This window comes from Nuphar pumila, chromosome 5, assembly GCF_984573655.1.
Source record: "Nuphar pumila chromosome 5, dmNupPumi1.hap1.1, whole genome shotgun sequence".
Classification (NCBI taxonomy): domain Eukaryota; kingdom Viridiplantae; phylum Streptophyta; class Magnoliopsida; order Nymphaeales; family Nymphaeaceae; genus Nuphar; species Nuphar pumila.
In genome coordinates this window covers 106,392,388-106,402,140 of record NC_143253.1, presented here as the reverse complement: position 1 = coordinate 106,402,140, position 9,753 = coordinate 106,392,388, and positions in this window count along the sequence as shown.

The following is a 9,753-nucleotide window of genomic DNA, read 5'->3' as shown; positions in this document are numbered from 1 at the left end:
TGAGCAATATCCAGACGAGTAATAGAAAGGTAAGTTAAGGCATCAATCATTTGGTGATATGAAGTTGGTGAAATGAAATGGGGATCTTCGAAACACGAGCTTTGATTAACAAGAGCAAGTGTCAAGAATGACACTAAAGCATAACCCTTAAAAAGGGTATAACTGGAAACAAAATAAAAATAAAAATGTATTCTTTATTGATATGAAAAACCAATTGCTTAAGAAGCATTGAAGTGAAATACAAGAGGGGCTGCACCCCTTTATATACACAGCTGAAAGAGGACTCAATAGAGCTGTTGGGCACAGTCCAACAGCTCTATTTAGAGCTGTTGGAATGTGTCAGTCCAACAGCTCTATTGCTAGTCAAGTCTGGACAGGACTTGACTAGCAACAGTCATTCTAGTTCAAACTGAACTAGATGACATAAAGACAAAAAATAAAAATAAAGGAAAAAAAATACAGAAAAGAAAGAAATTAAAAATGTATTTATATATATATATAATAATATAATATTATTATATATACATATATGTACAGTTTTACATTTTAACACTCCCCCTCAAACTTACAGTACAATGAGCGAAAGTTTGTCTAAGAGAAAGTGAAATCGGGGAGCAGCGAGAGGCTTTGTAAAGAGGTCTGCTAACTGATATTCTGAAGTGACATATGGCAGATCAATTATCCCGTGTAGATATTCCTCTCTGACGTAGTGACAATCCATTTCGATGTGTTTGGTGCGTTCGTGGAATGTTCTGTTACTGGCAATGTAGATCGCACTTTTGTTGTCACAACACATTTGTGAAGCCTTTGTTGCTTCAACTCCCATGTCAGCAAGCAGTCGTCGGAGCCAAACTACTTCCATGGTCGTGGTTGCCATGGCTCTGTATTCAGCTTCGGTGGATGAGAGAGATACCTTCTGCTGCTTTTTACACCTCCACGAGATTAATGATTCCCCTAAAAAGACACAAAAGCCAGTGGTTGAGTGTCTGTTATTGGGATCACCTCCCCAATCAGCATCAGTATATGCAATTAAATCAAGAGAAGAGGAGGAAGATAAGAAAAGTCCTCGTGAAAGAGAGGACTTGATGTATCTGATAATACGCATGACTGCTCCCATATGAACAAAAGTAGGAGCATGTTGAAATTGACTTGCTGTATGAACAACATGTGCTATATCTGGTCTGGTAATGGATAGATAGGAAAGTGCCCCGACAAGCTGTCTGTAAGGAGTAGAGTCTGCAAGAAGTTCTCCATCATCAATCTTCATTTTAACATTAACAACTTCTGGAGTGTCAACTTTCTTATCATCAGTAATACCAGACCTGAAAACAATATCAAAAGCAAATTTAGTCTGAGATAATAAATATCCTCTAGGAGAATAAGCAACTTCAATGCCTAAAAAATATCTCAACAAGCCCAAATCAGTCATTTCAAAATGAGATTTAAGAAGTGTTTTGATTGTTTCAACTCCCTGTTTATCACTTCCGGTGATGATCATATCATCCACATAGAGAAGAAGCACAATGATCCCTGCATCAGAATTCTTAATAAACAAAGCAGTGTCAGTTAAACAGAATTGAAAACCAATATCAATCATAACACGACTAAACCTATCATACCAAGCTTTTGGTGCTTGTTTAAGTCCATAAAGAGCTTTTTCTAAGCGAAGGACTTTACCCTTAGGAATACTTAGACCAGGAGGGGGTTCCATATATACTTCTTCAACTAGCTTTCCATTTAAAAAAGCATTTTTGACATCCATTTGAAAAATAGACCATTTTTTGATAGAAGCTAAGGCAATTAAGGTTCGGACAGTAGTCATACGAGCCACCGGAGCAAAGGTTTCTTCATAATCAATCCCATATTCTTGGGCATAACCTTTGGCTACTAAACGGGCTTTATATCTTTCAAGAGTACCATCACTCTTGGTTTTAATTTTATAAACCCATCTACATCCTATAGTTTTCTTCCCTGGAGGAAGATCTTGAATATTCCATGTAGAAGCCTTTTCAAGTGCATCTAATTCAACTTTCATGGCTTCTATCCATTTGATATCATTTTTTGCTTGAAAATATGTGGATGGTTCTTCATATGAGTGAATTAATGCAATAACTGCCCTATATGTGGGTGAGAAAGACTCGTATGATACAAACTTTTCTGGAGGCCTCGAGATCCGGGATGATTGTCTAGTTGGAATGTTAGAATATTTCTCAAGTGCACATGGAGTATTAGACTCTTGTCGCCTGGAATATTGAATACTAGTATCTCTATGAACTTCTTCATTTTCAACATTAAGATCAATAATTCTTGGATCATCATCAAAGTTACAATCAAGGTCATATTCATCAGATGTTGATGTTAGATCTAGCAAAAAGGAGTACTCAGTGACGTCTTTTAATTTTCTAAAATCAAAGAAGCTCTCCTTTTCAAGAAAGGAAACATTTCTAGACACATATAGTTTATTATTTTTGAAGTCAAAACATCTATAACCTTTCTGGTTTTCAGCATATCCTAAAAAGGCACAGGGAATCGCACGAGGGAAAAGTTTATCATTTTTGTCAGTAAATATGAAACATTTACACCCAAATATTCTTAATCTAGAGTAGTCTGGAGAAATGTTCATAAGTTTTTCAATGGGAGTGATATTTTGTAACGAAGAAGATGGCATCCTATTAATGAGATAGGTGGCAGTTAAGGCAGCTTTTGCCCAAAAGTCTTTAGGGACTTGATTTGCTATTAATAAAGTTCTAGTGGTTTCTATAATATGGCGATGTTTTCGTTCTGCCAGTCCATTTTGTTGAGGTGTATAAGGACAAGATCTTTGATGTGTGATGCCATGCAATTTAAGATAATTTTGAAAATTTGTGGATAAAAACTCTCCCCCTGAATCTGTGCGAAAAATAGTAATATCATTTTGAAATTTGTTTTTAACCATATTATGAAAAGTTTGAAAGTATGAAAATACTTCAGACTTATGTTTGAGAAAGTACATCCACGTATGTCGGGAGAAATCATCGACAAAAATAACATAGTAAACAAATCCTCCTTTAGAAATTACTGGTGCAGGACCCCAAACATCCGAGTGTATTAATTCAAGTGGTCTTGAAGAGAAAAAGGTTCTGTTCTGAAATGGTAATCTTTTCATTTTTCCGAGAATACAATCTTTACAATCAAATGATTCAGAGTTACAAAATTTTTCTAGATTTGGAAAATGTTGGATTTTGGCTATATGTGGGTGACCAAGTCTCTTATGCCACAGTTCCAACTCTATTTTTTGAATATTATAACAAAAAGCTTTCTTCGGCATTTCCAAAAAATCCATGTAATAGAGTCCTCCTTCTCTATGGCCTTCCCCAATCAGCTTGCCTGACTGGCGATCCTGTACCCAACAACCATGAGAAGAAAAAGAAATATTACACCCATAATCAGAAATTTGAGATACAGATAAAAGATTTAAATTTAATTTGGGAACATGTCTAATTTCTGGAATAAAAAAATTTTTTGTTTTATAAATTTTTTCAAAATCTCCTATTCCTTCTATTTCAAGAGAAGTCCCATCAGCAGTAAAGACCTTTGACACACTTGTTTTATTTTTAACACATTTGGATAGACTTTGATTATTTGGGGTCATATGAAAAGATGCACCAGAGTCAAGAAGCCAAGAAATTTTACCTAAATCAGAAAAAGATGAGGCTGCTGCGCCGGTTGAAGCTTCAGATGAGGAAGAGGCACCTTTGATGAGAGGCTGAAGGATCTCCATTAGTTGGGCCAGGGAAACTGGTGCATCCTGATCTTTAGGCTCCGATCCAGCAATTGCAGCTCTTTTTTCTCTCAGCTCCTTAAGTTTGGGACATTGTGGCCTGTAGTGTCCCGGTTCATGACAGTGATGACAAATAACTTTCTTCTTATCATAGTCACCATTTTGTCGGTTAAAGTGAGGAGGCCTATATGATCGAACATGATTCCCTGGTCTAGACACGGCTAAAACGGAATCATCTTCAATTTTTAAAGAACCTTTCCGGAGACGATTTTCTTCCATTGTTAACTCTTCAATAGTTTCAACAATAGAAGGAATTTTTCCCCGGTGAAGTAGGGCCGATTTAGTGGTTTCAAATTCCGGCCTTAATCCAGTGATAAACTGGTAAAAATGTTCAACATCGAGTTGTTTCTGACGAAGCTCGATGTCTTCGGCACAATGCCACTTTGGTTCTAAAAGGGAAAGTTCTTCCCAAAGTTCGGACAACCCATTGTAATATTCACGAATAGTTTTGTCTCCTTGTGTCATCATTCGAACTTTTTCTTGGAGGTTGCACACGTGTGCAATATCTTTAAGGGAATACATATTCTTAAGGTATTCCCATGCCTTATCGGCATGATCAAATTTGGCAAGACTTGAGCATTTTTTAATGTCAACGCTATTGATAAGCCATGACATTATCTTCGCATGAGATATTCTCCATTCTTTCCATTTCTTCTCATATGAGGCAATAACCTTGATTTTCTCTTCTTCCGATAGAGGGACGTCTTTATCTCCCTCCTTTTTAGTAAGAGATAGCTTAGGTTCCGAATCGGAACCATCCACAATCCCCCATAAGCCTTTTCCCCATATATGGTGCTTCATGATTGAAGCCCATGTTACATAGTTCGTATCGCTTAGTTTCATAGGCATGATGGTGACTTTATCATTGTCATCCATCGATTACAAGGAGAGAAAGAATAGGGATAGAAGAGAAACAAGAAGGAAAATGAGAAAGAAAGAAAAAACAAACAATACAACAAGATGTGAAATCTTCTCCAATGAAGTGATAAAACACTTCTCTTCAAGTGGCGAACACTTTTGCAAACGGGCACGGAAACCGAGGCAGCTTTTCCTCAAGATTTAGTACTTCCGCGGCTCTGATACCATGAAATGAAATGGGGATCTTCGAAACACGAGCTTTGATTAACAAGAGCAAGTGTCAAGAATGACACTAAAGCATAACCCTTAAAAAGGGTATAACTGGAAACAAAATAAAAATAAAAATGTATTCTTTATTGATATGAAAAACCAATTGCTTAAGAAGCATTGAAGTGAAATACAAGAGGGGCTGCACCCCTTTATATACACAGCTGAAAGAGGACTCAATAGAGCTGTTGGGCACAGTCCAACAGCTCTATTTAGAGCTGTTGGAATGTGTCAGTCCAACAGCTCTATTGCTAGTCAAGTCTGGACAGGACTTGACTAGCAACAGTCATTCTAGTTCAAACTGAACTAGATGACATAAAGACAAAAAATAAAAATAAAGGAAAAAAAATACAGAAAAGAAAGAAATTAAAAATGTATTTATATATATATAATAATATAATATTATTATATATACATATATGTACAGTTTTACATTTTAACAGTTGGATCTTTTAGAGGTTCTCCGTCATCTTTTTTTATTTTTGCATTGATGACCTCTGGCGTGTCCACTCTCTTTTCATGTGTAAGATCTGACCTTTTGATTATCTCGGTTTCATATTTAGTCTGAGACAAAAAATACCCTCAGGGCAACTTCTATCAAAAGAAAATATCGAAAAAAGTCAAGATTTGTCATATCAAAATGTTTTTTCTAGAACATCCTTGATATGACTAACTCCATGTTTATCACCTCCTGTGATAATCATATCGTCCAAATAGAGGAGCAAAATAACTATACCTGCATCAGAGAACTTAACAAACAAGGCAGTATCAATATAACAAGATCTAAATCCTAGTTGAACCGTTGCATCACTAAAATGATCATATCAAGCATTAGGAGTTTGTTTTAGATCATAAAAAGTTTTTTGTAATCAATTTTTTTTTCATGTGCCAAACCTAATCTGGATGTCATTTTCTAATAGATGCTATGGCGATGAGAGTTTGAACTATGGTCATCCTAGCTATTGGGGCAAAGGTTTCCTCATAATCTATTCTATATTCTTGACTATACTATTTGGCAACCAACCTAGCTTTGCACCTTTCTAGTGTACCATCACCTTTGGTTTTGATTTTATAGACCCATCTACACCCTTTGATTTTCTTTCTTATAGGTAATGATTGAATCTCCCAAGTTTTGGCCTTTTTGAAGTCTTCTAATTCATTATTCATGGCCTCAATCCATTCATGATGTTTTTTGGCTTCATTATAGAAAGAAGATTCTACGTAAGAATGTATGGCCATAAGATGCGCTTTGTAGTGGGGTTCAAAGGACTCATAGAATGCAAACCTACTAGGTTCTTGAGATATCCTTGTAGATCTAATACTAGATTGATCTATGTCTTGACTTTGGATATACCTTTGTAATGTATATGGTGGTTGGCTTTGTTTAAGACAAGAATTTGTTTGAAGTTCATTGTGAGGTTCAACAATATGCATTATCTCCTTCATGATCATCATGAGTGTTACCATTGACACTCTCATGCATAGCATGAATATCATTACTTTCATTTACATCAACATCATTAGTATTACCATTATTATGCTCATTCATTAGATCAAACAAAAACGAGTACTCACATGGTTTCATAGACTCAATTTTTTCAAAACCATTTTCATTTTCAAGAAAAGTTACATTTCTTGAAATATAAAGTTTGTCTTTCTCAATATCATAACACCTAAATCTTTTTTGGTTTTCGGCACAATCTAAGAAAACACAAGGAATGACCTTAGCAAAAAGTTTATCATTTTTGTTACAAAGACAAAACATTTTCAGCCAAAGACTCTCATTCTTGAATAATCGTGACAAATTTTAAACAAATTTTCAATAGGAGAAGTGTTTTCAAGAATGTTAGAAGGCATTCTATTGATTAAATAGACTGCCGGAAGGGCAGCTTCGGCCCAAAAGATTTTTGGATATTAGAAGAGTTCTAATGGTTTCAATAATGTGCCGATGTTTTCTTTCGACCAACCCATTTTGTTGTGGGGTGTAAGGGCAAGATTTTTTATGAGTAATCCCTTATTGATCAAGAAAGCTTTTAAAATATTTTGATAAAAATCTCCTCTGAAATCAGATCTAAATATTTTAATAGAGGTTTTGAATTGATTTTTTAAAACACTCAAATACTTGGATTTGAGTGTAAGAAAATAGATCCATGTGTGCCTATTATAATCATCTACAAATATTATATAATAAGTAACTCCTCCTTTGGACATAACCAGTGTCGGTCCCTATACATCCGAATGTATTAACTAAAAAGGTTCTTTAGATACAAATTGACTATTTCCAAAAGGTAGAGATTTTTTATTTTTCCAAGTATGCAATCTTCACAAGTAAAATCCTTTTCATTACAATTTTCAAGAAAAGGGAGAAAATACATTTTTGATATACTTGAATATCCTAATCTCCTATGCCAATGTTCAAAACTTTTCTTCTCAACAAAATTACAAAACAAATTTATTTGACAATTCCAAATTGTCCGTGTAGTAGAGGTTTCGTCTTCTATGGCCTCGCCTAATCGTCTTCTTGGACTGAAGATCTTATACCAAGCAATCATTAGGTGAGAAGGTAACCTTACATCCTTAGTTGGCAATTTGAGAGACAGATAAGAGGTTTGGGTACTACTCCAATGTTTGGGACAAAAAGATGACTATTTTTAAAATAATTTTTCAAAGTACCCAAACTTTTAATTTTTAAAGATGTTTCAACAGCAGTTGAAACATAAAAATCATTTGAGTTAATTAAACATCTAGATAGTATGGACTTATTAGGAGTCATATGAAAAGAGGCACTAAAATTAAGAATCCAAGAATTCTTACTGGGGTCCACGCATGTTGATATGGCCACATCGGAGAGGGAAGAATATTGACCTTTGATTAGTGGTTGAAAATTTTCCATGAGTTGAGCAAGAGAGACGTTCTTAGAACCTTCATCTACACCACCCTTTTCGCTTGAGGATCCCATAAAGACCACTTTCTTCTCATTTCTCCTTTTTGGGCAAAATGGCTTGATGTGACCCGGTTCTTTGCAAATATGACATATTATCTTACCACCCCTCTTGTATTCATAGTTGCTTGATCTCTTCCCATAATCATTTTGAGCGCTTTCCATAGTCACTTTGGCCTCTTCCAAAGTGGAGGTTTATATGCTTTTGTATGATTTTGGTGTCTTGACATAGTAAGCACTGATTCCTCATCTTTGGTAGATGTGAGTTTTTTTTAATCTATTATCTTCCATACCTAGCTCTTCTAAAGTCTCTGCTATGGAAGGAATACCTTCTCTATGAGGGAGAGCCGATTGAGTCTCTTCAAATTTGAGTCTAAGCCTATTAATGAATTAGTTGAAATGCTCCGTTTTGATTTGATTTTCATGGAGTTCTATGTCTTGAGGACAATGTCACTTAGGCTCTAAAAGAGCCAATTGATCTCATAGTAGAGAAAGAGCAATATAGTATTCTCTAATGCTCATTTATCTTAGGGTCATAGTTCAAAATTTATTTTATACATTACGTACATGAGCTATGTCTTTTAGACAATACATATCCTTGAGATACTTTCTTGCATCACTAGCAAAATTAAATTTTGCCAAACTTGAGCATTTCTTGATATCGATACTATTGATGAACCATCTATTGATCTTGGAAGATAGAAAGAGAGAAAGAGAGAGAGGGGAAAGAATGAAGATAGAATAGAAGCAAAGGTATTCTTTGGACACCATGAGCTCACGATCACACGATCCATGCTCTCACGTTCACATGAACAAGATCTTCAACCAATGGCTCTGATACCATGTAATGAAATCACGATCTTTTCACATACCTCAAACAAGAGGCAAATACAAACCTACACCAAGGGGCAAAAGTACAAGCACACTAGCCACTTATGGGCTTAAAAGAAATGAACACACAATATAAAAAATATTGTGTTTATTGAGGATCAAATGCACACAAAAAAATGCATTACATTACAAGGGATCTAAGCCCCATATTTATAGGCACAAAGGGGAGTGAGAGGCTCCCCAATATAGTTGTTGGAGCTCCCAACGACTAAATTTCTAGCCGTTGGGGAGCCCCAACAGCTACGTAGTTGTTATATTTGTCAAAAGCAGAAATGCCCTTGACAATATAACATATTACAACTTAAAATAAAAAATAAAAATGTGCCCCTATTAGGCGACACCTATTACAAAAATTATATAGGTCAAAAAGACAAAAATACCCATATAGGGTAATATATATTACAAACATGTCATATATATATATATTATATTATATATACAACCCACATTCTAACACTTTCAAGTACCTTCGTTTCATCAATCATGGCTCTTTGCTACTCCTTTCCTAGTGCCTCTGCATAGGACTTAGGCTTAACATAGGAGTGGACTAAGGCTAAAAATGCACGATGATGAGGAGCAAAAGACTCATAAGATGCAAAACAAGATGGAAGAACAAAAGGTCTAGAACTTTTACGTACTTAAGAAGACATAGAAGAATAAGATGACAACTCTAAGTTTTCGTTGTTGTCCTAGATCAACAAGAACAAGACCGGGATTGGCCTCTTTCACTTCCTTGCTCTTCCATTTAATTTAAAAATAGAATTTCAATCACATCTTCATGTCACCTTGAGTAGGTTTGACCAAACCTATTTTCTCTAGCTAGGACTTGCTACCCTTGACTCTCCATCCTCTCTCTCTCTCACCGTTCTTTCTTTAAAGGAAACTAAAAAGGACAAGTCAGTCTCATTTTCTATCTTTTTTCTATATTGACTAAAATATAGCACACATGAAAAACATTTCTAGATATCCACACTTT